This window comes from Rattus norvegicus, chromosome 9 (assembly GCF_021556685.1).
Source record: "Rattus norvegicus strain SHRSP/BbbUtx chromosome 9, alternate assembly SHRSP_T2T, whole genome shotgun sequence".
NCBI lineage: Eukaryota > Metazoa > Chordata > Mammalia > Rodentia > Muridae > Rattus > Rattus norvegicus.
In genome coordinates, this window is record NC_141542.1 from 66,997,244 (window position 1) to 67,023,149 (window position 25,906).

Below are 25,906 nucleotides of genomic sequence, written 5' to 3' on the forward strand. Positions count from 1 at the left end.
GAAAAAAGATAGCATTTTCAACAAATGGTGTGGTTTAACTAGTGGTCAGCATGTGGAAGAATGCAAATCGATCCATTTTTATCACCCTGTTCAAATCTCAAGCCAAAGGTGATCAAGGACCTCTGTATAAAACCAGATACATTCAGACTCTTAGAAGAAAGAATGGGAAAGAGCCTTGAACACATGGGCACTGGGGAAAATTTTTTGAACAAAACATCATTGGCTTATGCTCTAAGATCAAGAATCAACATATGAGACCTCATAAAATTGCAAAGATTTTGTAAGGAAAAGGACACTATCTATAGGGAAAACCAGCAACCAACATACTGGGAAAGGATCCTTCCCAATACTACATCTGATAGTGGGCAAATACCTAATATATACAACAATCTCAAGAATTTGGAATCCAGAGAATTAACAAACCCTATTAAAAAAGTAGGAGACAAAGTTAATCAAAAGGGTTCTCTAAAGAATATCGAATGGCCACGAAGCACCTAAAGAAATGTTAAATGTCCTTAGTTATCAGGCAAATGCCAATCAAAGCAAACTTGTGGTTCCACCTGACACCTATCAGAATGACTAAGATCAAAATATCAGGTGAGAGAAGATGCTGGGGAGGATGTTGAAAAAGAAGAACATTCCTGCATTGTTCGTGCGATTGCAAGCTGGTTCATCTACTCTGGAATGTAGTCTGGATGTTCCTCAGAAAATTGGACATAGTACTACCTGACAACCTAGTTATGCCACTCCTGGGCATATATCTAAAAGATGCTCCAACATAAAACAAAGACTCATTCTCCACTATGTCCATAGCATCCTTATAATTGCCAGATGCTGGAAAGAATCCAGACATCCTTTAACAGAAGAATGGATACAGAAAATGTGGTACATCTACACAATGGAGTACTACTCAGCTATCAAAAACAATGACTTCATGAAATTCTCAGGCTAATGGAACTAGAAAATATTCTGAGTGAGGTAACTGAATCACAAAAGAATGCGCATATTACGTACTTACCTATAAGTGGTATTAGCCCAAAGACTCTGAATACTCAAGATACAATTCACAGATCACATGAAACTCAAGCAGAAGAAAGACCAAAGTGTGGATGCTTCATTACTTCTCAGAAGGGGGGACAAAATACTCACAGGAGGAAATTTGGAGACAAAGTATGGAGCAGAGACTGAACCAATGGCCATCCAGAGATTGCCACATATGGGAATCCATCCCACATGCTTTCACCAAATCTGTCCCTACTTAAAATGCCAAGCAGTGCATGCTGACAGGAGTCTGATATAGCTGTTTCCTGAGAGGCTCTACCAGAGCCTGACAAATACAGAGGCAAATGCTTACAGCCAACTTTGGACTGAGAACTGGGTTTCCAATGGAGAAGTTAGAGAAAGGACTTAGGTAACTGAGAGGGTTTGCAACCACATAGGAAGAACAGCAATATCAACCAACCAGATACCCCAGAATTTCCAAGGACAAAACAACCAACCAAACAGTATATACATGGAGTGGCCTACAGCTTGAGCACACATGTACCAGCGGATGGGACTTTTCAGGCCTCAATTGGAGGAGAGGCCATTGGTTCTGTGAAGGCTTTATGCTTCAATGTGGGGGAATGCCTGAACGGGGAGGTTGGACAGAGTGGGTGGGAGGGTGCGTGGAGGAGCACAATCATAGAGTCAGATGTTCTGAGATGGGATGGGGGCTTCCAGAGGGGAAACTGGGAAAGGGAATAATATTTGAAATGTAAATAAAGAAAATATATGACAAAAAAAGTGAAAAAAGAAAAATAATGGGGAACAGAGCTAAACAAAAAGTTCTCAACTGAGGATTATGGAATGGCTGAGAAATACCTAAAAAATGTTCAACATCCTTAGTCAGGAGGGGAATGCAAATCAAAACAACCCTGAGATTCCACTTCACAGCAGTTAGAATGGCTAAATTCAAAACCTCAGGTGATAGCAAATAGTACTGAGGATGTAGAGAAAGAGAACATTCCTCCCTTGTTGGTGGGATTGCAAGCTGGTACAACCACTCTGGAAATCACTCTGGTGGTTCCTCAGAAAATTGGACATGGTACTGCATGAGAACCCAGCTATACCACTCCTGGTCATATACCTAAAATATGCTCCAACATATAATAAGGATACATGCTCTACTATTTTCATAGTAGCCTTATTTATTATATTCAGAAGCTTGAAAGAACTCAAGTGTCCTTCAGTGGAGGAATGGATAAAGAAAATATGGTACATCTACACAGTGGAGTACTACTCTGCTATTAAAAACAATGACCTCATGAAATCCTTAGTCAATGATTGGAATTAGAAAGTATCATCCTGAGTGAGGTAACCCAATCACAAAAGAACACATGTATTATGCATTCACTGATAAGCACATATTAGACCAACATCTCAGAATACTCAAGATACAATTCACCTACCATATGAAGCTCAAAAAGAAGGAAGACCAAAGTATTAATTATCCGGTCCTTCTTAGAAGGGGAAATAACATACTCATGGGAAGTAGAGGGTGGGAGGGAATTGAAAAGAAGTGAGGAGGGGGGAATGAGGGGTATGATCAGTTATGGGAAGGTACAGGTATGATATACAGAGGGTCAGGAATTTGAACAGTTGTCTAGCAATAGGGGATGGGGAACTGGGCATAGCCACCAGAAAGCTCCAGATGCTTAGGAATTCAATGGCTTCCCAGGACCCAACATGGATAAGGTTAGCTGAAATGCCCAACAAAGGGAGGGAGAATTTGTAGATACTATTTCCAGAGGTCTCTACAAATGCCTCTGTTTGGGGTATAGGTCCACCCACTTATCTCCAAATTTTTAACCTATAATTGCTCCTAAAGGCAATATGGAGACAAAGTGTGGTACCGAGACTGAAAGAAAGGGCATCAAGTGACTGCCCCACCAGGGGATCCATTCTATATAGATACCAAACCTGGACACTATTTTGGATGCCTACAAGTGGTTGCTTGCAGGAACCTGATATTGTTATATCCTAAAAGGCTCTTCTACAAACTGACAAATACAGAGGAGGACTCAAGCAGCCAATCTTTGGACTGATCATGGGGACCCGAACAGAGGAGTTAGAGAAAGAACTGATGGAGCTGAAGTAGTTTGCAACCACATAGGACAAAAAACAATATAAACCAACCAGACACCCCAGAGCTTTCTGGGACATATCCACCAACCAAAGAGTACACATGGTGGGACTCCTGATTCTAGCCACAAATGTAACATAAGATGGCCTTTTCTAGCATCAATGAGAGAAGAGGCCCTTGGTCCTGTGAAGACTTGATGGCCCGGGTGAGGGGAATGCGGGGGAGGGCATGCAGGGGAAGTAGGAGTGATTGGGTTGGTGGGGGAGCACCATCGTAGAAGCAGGGGAGGACGCATGGGGTAGGGGGTTTCCAGAGGGGAAACTGCGAAAGGGGATAACATTTGAAGTGTAAATAAATAAAATATCCAATAAAAAATGCCGAAGCATTATTTTTTAAACAAATTTCAAAAGATTTATTGATTTTAATGATATGAGTACACTGCTGCTTTTTTCAAACATATCTGAAGAGGACAGCAGACCCTATTACAGATGTGAGTCACCATGTGGTTGCTGGTAATTGAACTATGGACCTCTAAAGAGCAGTCAAGTGCTCTTAACTGCTGAGCCATTTCTCCAGCCCCTGCCAAACTATTCTTATAGATTTTCTAATGGTGTAACATAGAAATTTTTATATTCTAAGTTTACTGTCCTAGCTATGAGTAGCTACTTTATAATAACCATGAAAATTCTGCATTTATTTTTATAATGAGCTAATTCATTTGTACATGTTTATAAAGTATATGCATTTATGAAGAACCCATTATAGGTCATCAATCCTTATTATCTGGAATTACTTATATTCAGAAATGCATGGCTTGTTATGTTGAAATTAAAATTTGAGTTCTAGTATGAAGGTGTCTTACTCGTAATGTCCTACTTCATACAACAACAACATAGTTCATAGTAAATATTTGATCCTATAGAAAGTAGTTTAATGCCTCTATGTATTTTCGGGTATACAAACATGTAGCTATAGTGTAATCTGAGGTAATTTTTTCTATAATTAATATGAATATAAATTTATCTATTTATTTTATTGTTTACTACATGCATCTAGCCTGATGCTTTCTAAATCACATCTACAAATACAAAAATATGTAAAAAGTCCTTGATAGAAAAATTGCAAAAATATTCCAAGAATGAAAAATCTTTTTCTAATGAGTTTATTAAGAAACAGAAAAAAAGAAAAGGAAATAAAAATGAAAAACAAAACAAAACAAAAGCACTGTTGTTGAGTATTTACTATTCCCCAGACAGTTACCAGGTTTCTCTCCTCTTTTGACTTTAAAATGTTCCACCTACACCCTGAGTTCTCAGATGAGGCATCTTCCAGCAAGTCTGACATAGCCAATGATACATGGCCACTAAACCCACAGATCTTTCCGAAGATCCCAATTGTGTCAGTTGCCTCCCAGTGTCTGTTTACCCATAGGGTAGATAGTCCCTTGTATGGGGCTAATTGGACGGAAGGAAGCTTAGCAGGACACGGGTGAATGCAATCTTGGTTAGCAATGAGTGTACAGGCAAAGTACACACCTGGGAACAGCTTTGGAGAACTGCTTCAGTGAATTGGAAGCAAAGGAGTGTATTTTTGTCCCCTGGGAGGTGACCAAGGTCTCTGAGGCAAGGCTGGTTGGCCGCATACCATTGACCAGGGTAGATATGTCATCTACATACATTTACAGGACGATAGGGTGTGTGTAAGGGGCATTATAAGGACAAACGAGAGGTAAGGACTGATAACAGAGTAAAGAATTCTCATTTGGGCTGATACTTGGAGAGCGGGATTTATGACACCAGGTTGGGAGACAGAAGGTAGCCAACTTGTGTAAGGGTGCTTGGGATTGACGCTTCATTGACCGTTCCTCCATAGTCCTGAGCCATTAAAGTTCCACATATTTACCATTTTTAAAATTTCTATTTTGCTTATTTCCAGATTACTAATTGGGAAATGATTGGTGTTTCTTTTTTAATGTTATTATAAATTAATGTATAATTATAAATTTTTAAATGAAAGTTTTATTTCTGTCAGTACCAACAGACAGTGTTTCAGGGAAACTTTTAATTTTACATTATTTTTTAATCTCTGCATATTATATGTTCTTAGTACTTATCACATGTAAAATTGTAATTCCAAGTTTCTATATCTAGCCATTTAAGATTATCCATTGACAGGATTAATGTTCAAATATGTATTTCTATTAAGCAAATATATTTTGATACAAATATTATAATAAAATCAATTTCAAGTGTAAATCTTGCCTGAAATACCACACATAGTTCTGCATCTGAATGCAATTCAGAAGCAAACTTTCTAAACCTGCAGATGTAGCAGTTGTCATAAATATTTTTGTTGTGCCAGCATAGCTGGCCATGACTCCCTTTCTTTAAAGCATGCTGAGGTTGGTCCTGGGGGAACTTTACTTTTAAAATATATTGCGTTGAAATTTAACATTAAAAATCTTTAGTACTTAATATTCTTTTAATAAGTACTCTTTTAATAGTAGTTACAATCAGTGGGTAGGTGGTGGTATCAAGTTCTAGAACTTCCCATCTATGTCTGTGATTTGTTAACTTTGGAATATGTTCAACCATCACTGTGAATTTCATCTCCATAAGCAACTTCGGGGCTATGTCTCAGGTCCCTTATGTTCTGCACATTTTTATTTACAGACTCTTTTCAGATTATCTGATATTGACTTTCGTATCTTACACTTCACTTCCCTGACAGTGTTCTTCTCTCTCTAAAATGCATGCTGTAAAACGAAACACATTCTTACTGTGAAATCTATTCATGTGATAAATGCACACTGTATGAATCCAAAGGGCAAATCTATAATGTGTTATGCTGTAGGTGGTTTTCAAAAAAACATGGAGGAGAATTAGAAAGGATGTGATATTCCTCATAACATCCCCTCTTTCTCCCTACCCTTTCTCCCTACTGCACTGACTTTGAGGAAGGAGGCCTCTATCATTTCATTATTACAGAGATTATATATATCCAAGGAAGACTGATAAAGTCTTATAAAGTAGACATTTTATTTGTATCACCATAGTATGTTGGTAGTGTGGCCAATTTAGTTTGCTATAAATTAAGGAAAACAGGTACATAGATATGCCATTCGTAGTAGCTTCATATAAATATATCTATTCAAAACCATGTCAAAAATTGCACTTTGGAATAAGAAGAAATATTTCACTCAGAACATTTTTGCTAGACTCATGATTAAATGTTATATATAAAATTTGTAGTAAAAATATAGCAATTATTTAAAAATGTGCTAAGTCAAAGTAAATTTGTGACAAAATAGAGAATGATATGTGTACATTGAACTAATATTTATTTCTATATTTCATTCCAATTATACTATAGTCTAACACCAATAACATCTTTTAATGAATGCCAGTTTTAAGTGTTACAATAATTAAAAATTTGGGTCTAGATAGACTGTCTCAAAAAATTGATAACGAAGAAAGACAAACTTAAAACATTGCACGTGTAAGCAATGGATTTCCAGAAGATGCTTTACTTATAAATTGTTGTTAGTAAATAAAGTATTATATTTTCTTTAATACACTACCTAACAGTTTTTGCATTTACAGTGTCCAGTTTTTTAGATGTACAGTAATGGCTCCAAATTGATTTTCTTTTAAGAAAAGAATTATTTTTCCAAATGCAACAAATATTGCTTGTGTTGGATAAAGTTTGGTGTATATTCATGAAAAAAAATGGTCTTGGTATTTATGTTTAGGAGGTAGAATGCTTTTAATCACTTTTGGTATTCTTTTTGTCTTGAGTTGAAAAGAAACCTTATTCTTTTGTCGTTGGTTTTTCAGTTCTCCATTCTGAGTTCTTATACAGAATAGTCTTCCACTGTATTTATTATTATGCAACTGACCAAACCTGTGTTTGCTAGATTCTAAAATCAGTTGTTTAAATTTATATGCTTATTCTTACTCCTCTATTCCCATGGATAATGATTCAGAATCAGAATTTGCACTGTACACAGCTGTTTCATTCTCAAGGCTGTTTTAGCCTTTTTTCCCTTTGATATTTTCTTTACCCTTTTATTTTATTTCTTTCTTACTTATCTATGTGTGTGCGTGTGTGTGTGTGTGTGTGTGTGTGTGTGTGTTTTCTCCTCACATTAACTTCTCCAAAGAATCCTCTGGGAATGATATCACAGAAGTTGTTTAATTTATAAATAGATTTGGAAATTAAAACTATTTGAAACAATCAAAAGACGTTTTCAACATATAAACATAAAGAGATACATATCTATAATTTTAAATTATCTTTAGTTTGTTTCAGATATTTTTATAATTTTCAAAGGAGGTTTAATACCTCTTATAAGTACTTTTATTCTATAAATTTATTTAATTTCCTTTTAAAATATTCATTGAAAGGCCTTGATGTTTTAATCGATGTTTAATTTGTGTTTTTATTCCATGGTTTACTATCCTTTAAATTATTCCTCCATCTCTTCTTTAACTTTCTAATCTCTGTTGATCCTCATTCAAGTTTGATATTTTTACACTAAGTTGAACTCTTCTGGTTTACTGTTATTTTATTTGTCTTTACCTTGAAAATACTAATTTTAATAGTTTACAACTATTCACATTATCCAGATTGTTAAACATCTAAGCATATTTGACAATATTTTTCTTTATATTTTAAATTTCTTTTCAGTGATTTCTCTACTGTAGTTTGGTTTTTCTATTAAATGTGACATCTAGCTGATTTTGCATTCTCTTTCAATTTCCAAACAGTATTTCTTGCTAATAAATACCTCACATTTGCCTGATGTTTCGTCATCAATCAGTACACCCTTACTCCTTTGAAAGAATAATAATACAATTCTCCTCACTATCATTTGTATATTTTCTTGGTTTGTTTCAGGTGGCGCTGAATTATTTCCCATAGTGCAATTCCATGATGTAAAATTTAAAGTGTTTTGGACTTGAGTAGATATGTGATATGAAAATAATTTTAGCTGTGATCCTTGGGTGTCTCTATTTACCCATTTCCAGTTTTGCTATAAATCTAAAAGAAATTTTGTTTATTGTTTTATTGTCTTCAAGATCTTTTGGAACACAAGATTAGTTTAGTTAAAAATGAATTTCTTTGCAGATTTTTCAGACAATTCAGTGCTTGAGGTTTGTAATAACATTTAACAGTCTCTTCCTGTTTTTAAATCTGATATAGATATATATCCAGCAAAGCTGTGCCTTTTTTATTCCCTTCCTCTTGAACATTACCTCTTTTGGGGAGGAGCATTAGCAAAATTTTTATCACAGTGTTTCAAACAAACCAAACTCCTGAGTTTGTATCACCTTGTTTGTTGTTGGATTCTCCCAGTGTCAGTTTCTCCGTGACGCTTCAAGAGTGGGGACTGGCTCCCTGACACAATTTTTTTCTCAGTAACTTACCTTAGAGCAGAACTACATACAGATACTGTTGGTCTCTGGGCATTGTGGCTTAGTTGTTGTTGTTGTTGTGTTGTTGTTGTTGTGTTGTTGTTGTTGTTGTTGTTGTTATATCAAGTGTTTTACAAGGAAGAGGATGACAAAGTCATAGTTTTTAAATAGAATATTTGTAAAATCAGGCTTTCAGCAGCTGTGATCAAGAACTTGATTTCAGATGCAGAATATGATGGAATGGAGAATGGGGAAAACTGTAATATTCTGCCTGTTACAGGCCTATGGAGTCATTTAGGATGGGAGCTAGTACACAAGAGTACTATTGTCTGTGTCTGCTCCTACCTGAACCAGAGATCCTGATAAACATAGCTATCACAGAATAAAAAATGGTTCATGTCTTTGTGAATTTTAGCAGATTCATTGAATAATTGTTTATCACTTGGCAATTAGCCATTAGATAAAGATAAAGTCAACATTAAAGACCTGAAATTTACCCCATGTTCAGTAAGTTCTTTAGAAATTGACAATTAGAATTAGTACCATGGATATTTAAAAACAGGGCAACTAGAATGTTGATTGTTTTGCCTAAAGAGTAATGATGGCTGCGTATAGTATGAATATATCAAACCCACTGTGCAGAAACAACAACAAATTTTATATCACAAAATTAAGTTTCTAACAAATGCTTAATTATGATCTTATTATTGATGAATACAAACTTTGTTATTGGATATTATTGAAGAACTTACAGGTGTTTTTACAAAATGTATGTGTTTTGTGAGTTTGTGTGCATGTGTGTATGTGTTCAAGTGTACTTTTAAGTTTGGAATTATGTTCCCCACCAATTGCCCATCTGTTGAAAATATGCAACAAATTTATATTTATGCTTTGAGATGCTTTCTGCTTATCCTGTCTATAGATTTTTTACATAGTAATTATTTTATTATAATAGATGGCAATGATATTACTACATGTTAATTGTAGTACTGTGGTCTATAAAACTGTAAAAATAATGTCTGTTTAAGCAAAGACAGTTACACTTCACCACAGGATATAGATGTGAAGAGTCTTTGGTTAATTGTGAGTCTAAGCTACACACACTGGAATGAACTTTCATAAGGATTCTTATCCACTTTTCTCTAGTAACAACCTAAAGATCTTTATTAATTAACTAATAACAGTACCTAAGATTAACCTTAGGATATACACAATCATTTTATTGTTCTAGATATTGTGCATGAATGAGGAGCTTGAGGATGAGAATTCTCCCTGAGAATGTCTTTGACGAATTAGGCATTGGTATGAAAATGTTCTCGAGTAATTAATTCATTAGTCATGTGTTATATTTTATTTTGTAGTACCTCATTCTATAAACACCATTATAGCTTTAGAAAGCTGCTATTCTATGATAGGTGAATTCTGTTAGCATTATCATGTATAAAATAAGAAGCAATAAAGTCACACAAAATCTAATTTATAATTCAGTGGTTAAGGTGGAAGTTACCTTACGCTTTAGAATAGTATGTGAGGAAAAGTTAAGGAGAACACAAAAATCACCTCACAATGAACTAACAGAGATTGACCAATGCTTTATTTGACCCAATATAATTGACCCAATATAATTGTAAATATTCTATGAAGACAAGGAACACAAAACCAACTACAAGAGAAAAAAGGAGAGCTTTAATTTTTATAACATTTGGACATGCTTTCATTGAGATGTTCAAGATATGTTAATTGTTATAGAAAATCTAAAAGTAGTCAGAGGTTATCATAGTGAGATATTTATCTTAATACAATCATGGAGACAAGAACCCAATTGAGAAACTTTAATTTCATTAGTATTCTGACAATAAATCAATGCAACCTTTATAAAGCCAAGAAAAACTATAAGTGTTTTAAAGGTTCTATTTATATTAATGTACAGAATTTTATATGTAAAATTACCTAGCAATTTATATGTTAATTTACAAATTTATTATTAATAGTTTTGCATCATTATTACGGGTGAGTAACAACAACAAAAAATTGTATACATCTTCAAAAAATAATCTACTTTTAAATATTTTTCTTTTGAGAACATTCAAACTACATTTATTTTAATTTTAGATTATACATAGAGAAAAAGCAACTTGATATTCAGTAGGCATTAATATACATTGCCTATGCATATTAAATGGTCCCTTAAAGAACACTCCTAATTTGTACTGCAGACAGAGCGGAAAGCCAGTTGTCAGGAGCAGACACACCCGAGGGCAAAGGTAAGACCAACTATTCTGCTCCAAGCAACCCACCTGGAGGCTTCAGGACACACAAACCCAGGAGCCTTCTGGGACAGGACCCCTCCAGTTTCTGCCTGCACTGGGAGCTGAACCGCTCTCACTACCCAGATCTGGCTGAAAGAAAACGAACAGGTCTAAAGGAGTTTTGACACAAAAGCTTACAGGTGGGTCAAGCCAGTGTCAGAGACAACAAGACCAGTTTACACCAGAGACAACCTGATGGCCACAAGCAAGCACAGGAACCTAACCAACAGAAACTAAGACTACTTGGCATCATCAGAGTTCAGTTGTCCCACCAAAGCAAATACTGGATATCCAAACACATCAGAAAAGCAAGATAGTGAAAAGTATCCTCAACAATAAAAGAACATCTGAGAAATCACCATCCCTGACCTCAAGCTGTATTAACAGAGCAATCTTTATAAAAACTGTATGGTATTGGCACAGAGACAGGCAGGTAGATCAATGGAATAGAACCCACACCCGACCCAGAAATGAACCCCAAAACCTATGATCACTTGATCTTTGACAAAGGAGCTAAAAGCACCCAGTGGAAAAAAAGATAGCATTTTCAACAAATGGTGCTGGTTCAACTGTAGGTCAGCATGTAGAAGAATGCAAATCAACCCATTCTTATCACCCTGTACAAAGCTTAAGTCTGAGTGGATCAAGGACCTCCACATCAAACCAGATACACTCAAACTAATAGAAGAAAAAGTGGAAAAGAGCCTCGAACTCATGGGCACTTGGGAAAATTTCCAGAACAGAACACCAATGGCTTATGCTCTAAGATCAAGAATGGACAAATGGAACTTCATTAAATTGCCAAACTTCTTTAAATCAAAGGACATGCTTTTTTGGACAAAACAGCAACCAACAGATTGGGAAAAGACCTTTACCTATCCTACATCCCGATAGAGAGCTAATATCCAATATGTACAAAGAACTCAGGAAGTTAGACAACAGAGAGTCAAGTAGCCCTATTTAAAAAAAGGGATATAGAGCTAATCAAAGAATTCTCATTGAGGAATATTGAATGGCTGAAAAGCACCTAAAGAAATGTTCAACATCCTTAATCATCAGGGAAATACAAATCTAAACAACCCTGAGATTCCACCTCATACCAGTAAAAACGACTAAGCTCAAAAACTCAGGTGACACCAGATGCTGTCATGAATGTTGAGAAAAAGGAACACTCTTCCACTGTTCGTGGGATTGCAAGCTGGTACAACCACTCTGGATATTAGTCTAGAAGTTCCTCAGAAAATTGGATACAGTACTACCTGAGGATCCAGCTATACCAATCCTGGGCATATATCCAATGACGTTCAACATATAACAAGGACACATATTCCTCTATGTTCATAGCAACCTTAGTTATTATAGTCAGAAGCTAGGAAGAACCCAGATAGCCGTCAACAGAGGAATGGATACAGAAAATATTTACATCTACACAATGGAGCACTATTCAGCTATCAAAAACAATGACTGAATGAAATTCATAGATAAATGTATGGAACTAGAAAATATCATCCTGAGTGTGGTAACCCAATCACAAAAAAAGCACACTTGGTATACACTCATTGATAAGTGGATACTAGCACAAAACCTAGGATTACCCAAGATACAATGCACAGACCACATGAAGCCCAAGAAGAAGGAAGACCAAAGTACAGAAGCTTCAGTCGTCTTATAATGGGACACATAAACATTCATAGGAGGAGGTATGGAGAAAAATTTTGGAACAGAGATTAAAGAAATGGCCATTTAGAGCCTGCCCCACCTGGGGATCCAGCCCATACATATGTACGTACATACGTACATACATACATACATACATACATACATACATACATACATGTGTGTTTGTGTTTGTGTGTGTGTGTGTGTGTGTGTGTGTGTGTGTCTACACCAAACCTAGACAATATTGATGAAGCTCAGAAGTGCATGCTGACAGGAGCCTGATATAGCTGTCTCCTGAGAGGCTCAGCTAAAGCGTGACAAATACAGAGGCAAATGTTAGCAGCAAACCATTGAATTGAGAATGTGGTCCCATTGGAGGAGTTAGAGAAAGATTGAAGGAGTTGAAGGGGCTTACCACCCCATAACAACAATAATACCAACCAGTCAGAGCTTCAAGGGACTAAACCACTACCCAAAGGGTACATATTGCTATTGACCCATGGCCCCAGCTGCCTATGTAGCAGAAGATGTTCTTCTTGGGCACCAATAGGAGGAGAAGTCCTTGTTTCTACCAAGGCTGGACTCCACAGTTTAGGAGAACGTTAGGGTAGGGAAACTGGAGGAGGGGGTTCTCGGGGATTGGGAACACCCTCATAGAAGAAGGGGGAGAGGGGATGAAATAGTGGGCTTATGGTCTGGAAACTGGAAAGGAAAGAACATTTGAAATGTAAATTAAAAAAATCCAATAAAATACAAATTCAAATAAAAATAAGAGAGTAAGGAATTTGAACAGTAGTGTGTAACAGTGTGGAATGGAAACTGAGATAGCCACTAGAAAGTCCCACATGTCAGGGTCTGAAGAGGGTCCTAGGACCCAACAGGGTTGACATTAGCTGAAGTACTCAACAAAGGGGAGCGAGATTTGTAGAGACCATATCCACTGGATAGGCACAGACCCCATTTGAGGGATGGGACAACCCACCCACCTCAAAAATATGAATACAGAATAGCTCCTGTCAAAAAATAAATACAGGAACAAAGAATAGAGCAGAGACTAAAGCAAACACCTTTAGACCAGCGACTGCCCCTCCTGGAGATCCATCCCATATACAGCCACCAAATCCAGACATTATTGCAGAAGCAAAGAAATGCTTGCTCCCTGGAGCCTGTTATAGCTGTCTCTTGCTGTTCTACAGCACATGGGAAATGCTTCCTTCTAATCTACCTAAAGTTTGGTACTTACTTAAGTACCTTCCTGTATATCTTCTACCAACATTACTCTCTCTGAACTTTAGTAAAACTCCATTGATTCTTACCTTCTTTAAGACCAAGGGTCATACAAGGAGACCATGAATTTCTTCTATTTCTGTGTTTAGATTATTTTACTAAACATAATTATCTTGTGTTCTATGTTGTCTAATATGATAATCTTCAATTTTTTCCATGATATTTTCAAACAATTTTGTACTGTTTTCTCACTCCCTTGTGAAAATTTACATTAAATATAAATATAATGCTAAATATTTTGATGAAATTTAGCTCTATTTCATTGCAGGACATTATTACATTGCAAAAATTTAACATCTTCTTAATTAGTTGGTCAGCAGATAGAAATCTGCTGGAATATTTTTTTGAATAATGCTGCAATAACTACAGGTTCTTATATGTCTTTTCAGTATATGGAATTCCTCTGTTAGATACAAACCCATAAGACAATCAAGAGTTCCATAACAGGTAGAAAAGGTTGAGTAAAGAGGGGAAGGTATCTGCCTGTGATTATACAGATTGTCTCTCACCATTTTTATTACAGTCTTTGGTTCTGTACTATATGAAATGACTTAGTGAAAAGACCTTTATCTCCTTAGGGGCCATGATGCCAAGAAAGTGATAGGGTCCGGAATTACCATTATCTTGGTGTGATGAGCTGCTAACTTTTTAAAAATGGTTTTAGATCAAAATTATATCAATTCTCCAAAGGTATTAAGTTTTAGGCAAACTTAAAATACTGTTTTTAAAGCTGTCTATTTCTATTCCTTTAACCTGAATTGAATGCCATCTTCATTCCTCCAGAAATGCAAGCATTTAAGGTTTTAAATTAAAAGCATCAATCCACTTTTATTGATTGGAGCGTGTACCATTTTGATCATCATATCTAAAGTAGGCTCATTTGGCACAATCATTTTGATGCTTTGGTTAAAATCGAGATGGTCATAGCTGTCTGGCTTTATTCTGGAACTTCTTTTCTGTACTCATGTTTCACATTTATGTTTCAATTCCAGTACCATGTTCTAATATCATCACAACTTTGTTTGATAGTTTGTAAGGACACTGTGATGATCCATCAGTGTTCATTCTGCTTGGGATGGCATTGGCTCTCCATGGTCTTTGATGTTCTTATATATATTTTGGAATTTTTCTAGTTCTTTGAAAAATATAATTGAAGTTTTGATGGTAATTTCGTTGTACCTATGGATCACTTTTGGTAATATAAACATTTTATAGCAAACTAGGATGGCCTTTCAAAACATGACTGTGTAGCTAAGAAATGGTTTCAAAGATTTAAAAATGGTACTATATAAAACTGAAAAAGATACCTGTACAAAAATTAAAACTATGAGAATAATAAAATGACAACCTAGAAAATTGTAGAATATCTTTAATGAAATATTTGTATAAGAGCAGAGAAGTAGATTAATATTGGAATATATAAAGAACACACAATAAAAATTCCAACCAACATACAGACTAATAATATAGTGATCTCTCAAAAAAGAAGCATATGTAGAGGCCCGCAGCAGCTCGCTGCTCCCAAACGCCATGGGAGAGAGACCTCACCGCCTGGAGAGGTGGACATTCCTGAGACTGCAGAGCGGAAGAGACCACAAACACTGCCCACCCCTGCCCACATTCCTGGCTCAAGAGGAATCTGTATATGGCCTCTCGGTTCCCTTGGATAAGGGCACAGCAGCAGCAGGTCCCCAGTGTCTGAGACACCGCCAGAACCTGAAGGGACCGACCAGATAAACAGTTCTCTGCACCCAAATCCCATGGGGGGGGGAGAGCTAAACCTTCAGAGAGGCAGACACGCTTGGGAAACCAGAAGAGATTGCACTCTGCCCACATTATCGATTCCAGAGGAAAACACCAAATGCCATCTGGAACCCTGGTGCACTGAAGCTCCCGGAAATGGTGGCGCAGATCTTCCTGGTTGCTGCCCCAACGGAGAGCTCATAAGCAACACCCCACGAGCAAACTTGAGCCTCAGGACCACAGGTAAGACAAACCTTCCTACCCCAAGTGACCTGCCTAGTGAACTCAGGACACAGGCCCACAGGAACACCTGAAGACCTGTAGATAGGAAACACTACACGACTCAAAGCAGAACACTCTGTTCCCATAACTGGCAGAAAGAAAACAGGAAAATAGGTCTACAGCAACCCTGACACACAGGCTTCTAGGACAGTCTAGCCACTGTCAGAAATAGAAGAACAGAGTAACACTAGAGATAATCTGATGCCGAGAGGCAAACACAGGAACCCAAGCAACAGAAACCAAGACTACATGGCATCATCGAAGCCCAATTCTCCCACCAAAGCAATCACGGAATATCCAAACACACCAGAAAAGCAAGATCTAGTTTCAAAATCATATTTGATCATGATGCTGGAGGACTTCAAGAAAGACATGAAGAACTCCCTTAGAGAAACACAGGAAAACATAAATAAACAAGTAGAAGCCTATAGAGAGGAATCACAAAAATCCCTGAAGGAATTCCAGGAAAACACAATGAAACAGTTGAAGGAATTAAAAATGGAAATAGAAGCAATCAAGAAAGAACACGTGGAAACAACCCTGGATATAGAAAACCAAAAGAAGAGACAAGGAGCCATAGATACAGGCTTCACCAACAGAATACAAGAGATAGAAGAGAGAATCTCAGGAGCAGAAGATTCCATAGAAATCATCGACTCAACTGTCAAAGATAATGTAAACCAGAAAAAGCTACTGGTCCAAAACATACAGGTAATCCAGGACTCAATGAGAAGATCAAACCTAAGGATAATAGGTATAGAAGAGAGTGAAGACTCCCAGGTCAAAGGACCAGTAAATATCTTCAACAAAATCATAGAAAAAACATCCCTAACCTAAAAAAAGAGATACCCATAAGCATACAAGAAGCATACAGAACTCCAAATAGATTGGACAAGAAAAGAAACTCCTCCTGTCACATAATAGTCAAAACACCAAACGCACAAAATAAAGAATATTAAAAGCAGTAAGGGAAAAAGGTCAAGTAACTTATAAAGGCAGACCTATCAGAATCACACCAGACTTTTCGCCAGAGACTATGAAAGCCAGAAGATCCTGGACAGATGTCATATAGACCCTAAGAGAACACAAATGCCAACCCAGGTTACTGTATCCTGCAAAACTCTCAATTAACATAGATGGAGAAACCAAGATATTCCATGACAAAACCAAATTTACACAATATCTTTCTACAAATCCAGCACTACAAAGGATAATAAATGGTAAAGCCCAACATAAGGAGGCAAGCTATACCCTAGAAGAAGCAAGAAGTTAATAGTCTTGGGAACAAAACAAAGAGAAGAAAAGCACACAAACATAACCTCATATCCAAATATGAATATAACAGGAAGCAATAATCACTATTCCTTAATATCTCTCAACATCAATGGCCTCAACTCCCCAATAAAAAGACATAGATTAACAAACTGGATATGCAAGGAGGACCCTGCATTTTGCTGCCTACAGGAAACACACCACAGAGACAAAGACAGACACTACCTCAGAGTGAAAGGCTGGAAAACAACTTTCCAAGCAAATGGTCGGAAGAAGCAAGCTAAAGTAGCCATTCTAATATCAAATAAAATCAATTTTCAACTGAAAGTCATCAAAAAAGATAAGGAAGAAAACTTCATATTCATCAAAGGAAAAATCCAACAAGATGAACTCTCAATCCTAAATATCTATGCCCCAAATACAAGGGCAACAACATACGTAAAAGAAACATTACTAAAGCTCAAAACACACTTTGCACCTCACACAATAATAGTAGGAGATTTCAACTCCCCATTGTCATCAATGGACAGATCATGGAAACAGAAATTAAACAGAGACATAGACAGACTAAGAGAAGTCATGAACCAAATGGACTTAACAGATATTTATACAACATTCTATGCTAAAGCAAAAGGATATACCTTCTTCTCAGCTACTCATGGTACTTTCTCCAAAATTGACCATATAATTGGTCAAAAAACGGGCCTCAACAATACAGAAAGATAGAAACAATCCCATGAGTGCTATCAGGGTACCACGACCTAAAGCTGGTCTTCAATAAAAATAAGGGAAGAACGCCCACATATACGTGGAAGTTGAACAATGCTCTACTCAATGATAACCTGGTCAAGGAAGAAATAAAGCAAGAAATTAAAGATGTCTTAGAATTTAATGAAAATGAAGGTACAACATACCCAAACTTATGGGACACAATGAAAACTGTGCTAAGAGGAAAACTCATAGCGCTGTGTGCCTGCAGAAAGAAACAGGAAAGAGCATATGTCAGCAGCTTGACAGCACACCTAAAAGCTCTAGAACAAAAAGAAGCAAATACACCCAGGAGGAGTAGAAGGCAGGAAATAATCAAACTCAGAGCTGAAATCAACCAAGTAGAAACAAAAAGGACCATAGAAAGAATCAACAGAACCAAAAGTTGGTTCTTTGAGAAAATCAACAAGATACATAAAACCTTAGCCAGACTAACGAGAGGACACAGGAGTGTGTCCAAATTAACAAAATCAGAAATGAAAAGGAGGACATAACTACAGATTCAGAGGAAATCCAAAAAAATCATCAGATCTTACTGTAAAAGCCTATATTGAACAAAACTTGAAAATCTGAAGGAAATGGACATTTTCCTAGACAGATACCAGGTAACGAAGATAAATCAGGAACAGATAAACCAGTTAAACAACCCCATAACTCGTAAGGAAATAGAAGCAGTCATTAAGGTCTCCCAACCAAAAAGAGCCCAGGTCCAGATGGGTTTAGTGCAGAATTCTATCAGACCTTCATAGAAGACCTCATACCAATACTATCCAAACTATTCCACAAAATTGAAACAGATGGAGCACTACCGAATTCCTTCTATGAAGTCACAATTACTCTTATACCGAAACCACACAAAGACCCAACAAAGAAAGAGAACTTCAGACCAATTTCCCTTATGAGTATCGACGCAAAAATACTCAATAAAATTCTGGCAAACCGAATCCAAGAGCACATCAAAACAATCATTCAACATGATCAAGTAGGCTTCATCCAAGGCATGCAGGGATAGTGTAATATACAGAAAACCATCAACATGATCCATTATCTAAACAAACTGAAAGAACAAAACCACTTGATCATTTCATTAGATGCTGAGAAAGCATTTGACGAAATTCAACACCGCTTCATGATAAAAGTCCTGGAAAGAATAGGAATTCAAGGCCCATACCTAAACATAGTAAAAGCCATATACAGCAAACCAGTTGCTAACATTAAACTAAATGGAGAGAAACTTGAAGAAATCCCACTCAAATCAGGGACTAGACAAGGCTGCCCACTCTCTCCCTACTTATTCAATATAGTTCTTGAAGTTCTAACCAGAGCAATCAGACAACAAAAGGAGGTCAAGGGGATACAGATTGGAAAAGAAGTTAAAATATCACTATTTGGAGATGATAAGATAGTATATTTAAGTGATCCCAAAAGTTCCACCAGAGAACTACTAAAGCTGATAAACAACTTCAGCAAAGTGGCTGGGTATAAAATTAACTCAAATAAATCGGTAGTCTTCCTCTACACAAAAGAGAAACGACACCCTTCATCATAGACCCAAATATTATAAACTCCCTCGGTGTGACTTTAACCAAGCAAGTAAAAGATCCGTACAATAAGAACTTCAAGACTCTGAAGAAAGAAATTGAAGAAGACCTCAGAAGATGGAAAGATCTCCCATGCTCATGGATTGGCAGGATTAATATAGTAAAAATGGCCATTTTACAAAAAGCGATCTACATATTCAATGCAATCCCCATCAAAATACCAATCCATTTCTTCAAAGAGTTAGACAGAAAAATTTGCAAATTCATCTGGAATAACAAAAAACCCAGGATAGCTAAAACTATACTCAACAATAAAAGGAGTTCAGGGGTAATCACTATCCCTGAACTCAAGCAGTATTGCAGTGCAATAGTGATAAAAACTGCATGGTATTGGTACAGAGACAGACAGATAGACCAATGGAACAGAATTGAAAACCCAGAAATGAACCCACACACTTATGGGCACTTGATTTTTGACAAAGGAGCCAAAACAATCCAATGGAAAAAAGATAGCATTTTCAGCAAATGGTGCTGGTTCAACTGGAGGTCAACATGTACAAGAATGCAGATTGATCCATGCTTATCACCCTGTACAAAGCTTAAGTCCAAGTGGACCTCCCCATCAAACCAGATACACTCAAACTAATAGAAGAAAAACTAGGGCAGCATCTCAAACACATCGGCACTGGAAAATTTTCCTGAACAAAACACCAATGGCTTATGCTCTAGGATCAAGAATTTTATGGGATCTCATAAAACTGCAAAGCTTCTTTAAGGCAAAGGACACTGTGGTTAGGACAAAACGGCAACCAACAGATGGGCAAAAGATCTTTACCAATCCTACAACAGATAGAGGCCTTATATCCAAAATATTCAAAGAACTTAAGAAGTTAGACCACAGGGAGACAAATAACCCTATTAAAAATTGGGGTTCAGAGCTAAACAAAGAATTCACAGCTGAGGAATGCCAAATGGCTGAGAAACACCTAAAGAAATGTTCAACATCTTTAGACATAAGGGAAATGCAAATCAAAACAATCCTGAGATTTCACCTCACACCAGTGAGAACGGCTAAGATCAAAAACAAAGGCTTTATGAAATTCGTAGGCAAATGGTTGGAACTGGAAAATATCATCCTGAGTGAGCTAACACAATCACAGAAAGACATACATGGTATGCACTCACTGATAAGTGGCTATTAGCCCAAATGCTTGAATTACCCTAGATGCCTAGAACAAATGAAACTCAGGACGGATGATCAAAATGTGAATGCTTCACTCCTTCTCTAAAAGGGGAACAAGAATACCCTTGGCAGGGAAGAGAGAGACAAAGATTAAAACAGAGACTGAAGGAACACCCATTCAGAGCCTGCCCCACATGTGGCCCATACATATACAGCCACCCAATTAGACAAGATGGATGAAGCAAAGAAGTGCAGACCGACAGGAGCCGGATGTAGATCGCTCCTGAGAGACAGCCAGAATACAGCAAATACAGAGGCGAATGCCAGCAGCAAACCACTGAACTGAGAATAGGACCCCCGTTGAAGGAATCAGAGAAAGAACTGGAAGAGCTTGAAGGGGCTCGAGACCCCATATGTATAACAATGCCAAGCAACCAGAGCTTCCAGGGACTAAGCCACTACCTAAAGACTATACATGGACTGACCCTGGACTCTGACCTCATAGGTAGCAATGAATATCCTAGTAAGAGCACCAGTGGAAGGGGAAGCCCTGGGTCCTGCTAAGACTGAACCCCCAGTGAACTAGACTGTTGGGGGGAGGGCGGCAATGAGGGGAGGGTTGGGAGGGGAACACCCATAAGGAAGGGGAGGGGGGAGGGGGATGTTTGCCCGGAAACCAAAGAATTATTATTAAGTATTAAATAAATTTTAAAAAAAAGGGAGAAAAGGGAAAAAAGAGGATTGGGTGATAAAGTAATCAGAATTCATTATATACCTGTATAAATTACTAACATCAAAATTAATATAAAAATTATAATAAAAAGAGTCAGGCAAAAAAAAAGCAGAAAAAAAAGAAGAAAAAAAAGAATGAAAAATTTCAATACAATTGTCATCACCATTAATTCATCATATGAATTTTAAATAAAAACAATAAACATACAAAAAAAAAACTCAGGTGACAGCAAATGCTGGCAAGGATGCGGAGAAAGAAGAACACTCCTCCATTGTTGGTGCAATTGCAGACTGGCACAACCATTCTGGAAATCAGTCTGGAGGTTCCTCAGAAAATTGGACATTGAACTGAATGAGGATCCAGCTATACCTCTCTTGGGCATATATCCAAAAGGTGCCCCAACATATAAAAAAGACACGTGCTCCACTATGTTTATAGCAGCCTTATTTATAATAGCCAGAAGCTGGAAAGAACCCAGATGCCCTTCTACAGAGGAATGGATACAGAAAATGTGGTACATCTACACAATGGAATATTACTCAGCTATCAAAAACAATGACTTTATGAAATTCATAGGGAAATGGTTGGAACTGGCAAATATCATCCTGAGTGAGGTAACCCAATCACAGAAAAACACACATGGTATGCACTCATTGATACGTGGCTATTAGCCCAAGTGCTTGAATTACCCTAGATGCGTAGAACACATGAAACTTAAGACAGATGATCAAATTGTGAATGCTTCACTCCTTCTTTAAAAGGGGAACAAGAATACCCTTGGCAGGGAATAGAGAGGCAAAGATTAAAACAGAGACAGAGGAACACCCATTCAGAGCCTGCCCCACATGTGGCCCATATATATACAGCCACCCAATTAGACAAGATGGATGAAGCAAAGAAGTGCAGGCAGATAGGAGCCGGATGTAGATCTCTCCTGAGAGACTCAGCCAGAATACAGCAAATACAGAGGCGAATGCCAGCAGCAAACCTCTGAATTGAGAATAGGACCCCCGTTGAAGGAATCAGAGAAAGAACTGGAAGAGCTTGAAGGGGCTCGAGACCCCATATGTACAACAATGCCAAGCAACCAGAGCCTCCAGGGACTAAGCCACTACCTAAAGACTATACATGGACTGACCCTGGACTCTGACCTCATAGGTAGCATTGAATATCCTAGTAAGATCATCAGTGTAAGGGGAAGCCCTGGGTCCTGCTAAGATTGAACCCCCAGTGAACTAGATTTTTGGGGGGAGGGCGGCAATGGGGGGAGGGTGGGGAGGGGAACACCCATAAAGAAGGGTAGGGGGAGGGGTTAGTGGGATGTTGGCCCATAAACCGGGAAAGGAATAACACTTTAAATGTAAATAAGAAATACTCAAGTTAATTAAAAAAAAAAGCATATGTAGAAAATAAACACTACAAAATGTGTTCCAATGTTGAGAAGTTGACAGGGATAATAGAGCATGTTACACAATAATGGTAATCATATGTCAAAGCACAGAACACAGAATATATGTAAAGTTAAAAAAAGGAACCTACTTCACAAATTTTCCTATAATTTTCATGTATGCCATCATCAGATGTACTAGGAATTCCCCAGATCTCTCCTCTCCTTCTCTCCTTCTTTCCCTCTTTCCCCATTTCTCCCTCTCTTTCTCTCTCTCTCTCCCCCTCTCTCTCCCTCTCTCACACAAACACACACACATGCACACAAACACACACACATACACACAAACACACACATCAGAGAAAAAATTAATAATGAAATATTTTTAAAATATTTATCTTTATTTTTAGTACTATTAATAAACTATTTTATTTATTTACTTTCCAAATGTTGCCCCCTCCTCTTGGTCATCTTAGTCATGTAATTTACTCCCTCCTCCATCCTTCTCAGAGGATGCCCCCACCCCAGGCATCTCTCCTCCCTGGGGCATCAAGTCTCTAGAGGATTAGGCTCATCCTCTCCTATTGATGCCAGACAAGGCAGCCCTCTGCTACATAGGTGACAAGGGGATTGGACCAGTCGGGTATGACTTTTGTTTGGTGACTCAATTTCCCAGAGGTCCAGGTTAGTTGATACTTTTGGTCTTCCTATGGATTTGCCACCCCCTTTGCTTCCTTCAGGTCTTCTCCTTATTCTTCCATAGGGGTCCCAGACCTCAGTCCAGTGTTTGGCTGTATCTACATCTGTCTCAATCAGTTACTGATATAACATCATAGAGGACAGCCATGTTAGGTTCCAGTCTACAAACACAAATGCATATATATATATGCATATATAATTGTTGTATATTCCCATCATAAAGAAAATTTCCTCTTGCACTCTAGTCTATTATACATAACTACACCTGATCAAAATGCAGAATAGTGGATTCTACTCTTAATAGATATTGAGATTATGATCAATTCCAGCAACTATCAGATGAACAAGGACAACAAACATAAACCTACTTATGTGACTGGGTTTTGCCATGAATCCTCAACTGAATAAAAATATAAGCACCCAAAGATTGACGCTAAGTAAATAGTCTTTCTCAGAGAAAAGAATCAACCTTAGTTATCCAATATAAAATGAGACTCCCTGAACACATAATTATGCATACAATTAACCTTAAACAAACTCAACATGTCGTACTCAGGATCACACATACACACACAAACACACACCCACATGGGGAGAGAGACAGAGAAACAGAGAGAGACACACACAGAGAGAGAAAAGAGAAATGATATTCTATTACATTATATTATATTATAAAAGAAATTTGAACGTTTGAAAAGAAGTGTATATGTGAAGATTTAGAGAGAAGGGGAAGAAACAATGACATAATTGTTAGCATATTTAAAGAAATAGAAATTAACATTTTAAAGTAAAATTATAGTATTTATGTGGTCAATATTTTTAAATATCAGGCAAATGAAAACAATACCTACTCTGAGACTCTATTTTACTTCAGTCAGAATGGCTATCATCAAAAAAGAAAAATAATAATGGTAAAATGGAAGCCAGAAAGGAGGAGGAGCCTTTATGTCCTGATGCTAGTAGGTCTATGCACTACAACCATTGTGACAATCATGATGGAAGTCTCTTAAGGGGAAGCCCTTGGTCCTGCCAAGGCTGGACACCCAGTGTAGGGAATTGTGGGTGAGAGGGTAATGAGGAGAGGATTGGGAGGGGAACATCCATATAGAAGGAGAGGAGGAGGGGTTTCGGGGATGTTGGCCTGGAAATCTGGAAAAGGAATAACATTTGAAATGTAAATAATAAATACCCAATTTAACAAAAATTAAAGAAAAAAAAAAAGAAATTCCCGAGCACTAGGTTTACATGTGACACACATTCACACACACAAACAAATATTTATTAGGTAGAAAAAATATATAAATCTATTTTTAAAAATTAAAACTGGAAACATTGTAGGACCAAATGATTCTACGTCTTCTACAGACAAACTTAAGACACGTATGCTTAATGTTTTTGTTTTTTCTTTTTTTTCCAATAGGAAGCAATGTAACCTGTTTGGTGGAAACATGAATTTCCCAGGAAGCTTGTAGGGCAGCTATTCTGGAATATTAGAGGTAAACAAGAGGCCCTTGTCTCAAGCAAGGTGAACTGGAAGCACAAACACTGACATTGATATGTATATATCTCAAGGAAATGATGAAAAGATTGAAATATAAAAGGATATCCCAAAGAGTATTGGGAAGAAGAAAAGCAGAAGAGAAATTAAAAACAACAACAACAATAACAAAAACAACCAAATATTTGGAAATGTAATAATAATAATAAAAAACCCAGTACTGTCTATGTTAAGATAAAAAGAAAATAGAAAAACTATATCACTGTTGATTTACACCTGCCCAAATAATTGCTGATATTTTAGTTCTAAGACTTTGATATTATGATCTTTCATTTGAATTTGACCTTGTTGTTTTGATATGGTTGTTTTGTTTTGTTTTTGTAATGACATTCATTGTAGAATATCATCTGTCTCAGCCTCACAATTCCGGGATTATGGGTGTGATCTTCCATGCACAGTGTTATTGCTTCTTTTAATTTATGAAGAGTACATTTTAATTAATTTTGTTTGCTAGTTATATTGTTTTATTTTAAAAAATAATTGACTATTCATTATTTAAATTGTGTTATCCTGGAAAATTATTTTTCTTATATTTTATGTTAATCTATTTTTCTCCAATTACACATGTGGTAATTAAGAGTTATGATCTGTTATTAATTCTCTAACCTTAGAGTTCTAAGTGTCTTGAGGTCAATGGGGATGGCTGAAGGAAGCCTCCCTCCTTACATTTCAGGATTCATGCTTGAGGACACCTTTTACAAAAGTCTTGAATAGGCAAACAAAATTACAGTGCTGGAAGTTAGATTTCTGGTTGGCTGAGTGCTGGGATCAATGAATGATAAAGAAGGATGATAGGTGTTTTTAAACTTTTTCTCTTAAAATTTTAGACTTCTAGTATTGAATTTTTTATTTTACTAAAAAAGTAAGTGTCCCAATTCCTACATATCTCATTTCCTACAGAGAGGTGGTGAAAGAAATAGTGTAAAGCCTAAATGCTCTTTTTA

The 25,906-nt window shown here is 37.0% G+C and overlaps 1 protein-coding gene across 1 annotated transcript in view; it reads left to right on the forward strand.

The window, feature by feature from the left end:
* Nucleotides 1–25,462, forward strand: part of LOC148003728 (uncharacterized) — a 204,748-nt gene extending 179,286 nt beyond the window's left edge. The window contains exons 2-3 of the transcript XR_015629129.1: nt 10,758–12,550; nt 24,825–25,462. The gene's annotated coding sequence lies outside the window, so the exon portion shown is untranslated. The remainder of the gene's footprint in view (nt 1–10,757; nt 12,551–24,824) is intronic.
* Nucleotides 25,463–25,906: the final 444 nt, after the last annotated feature.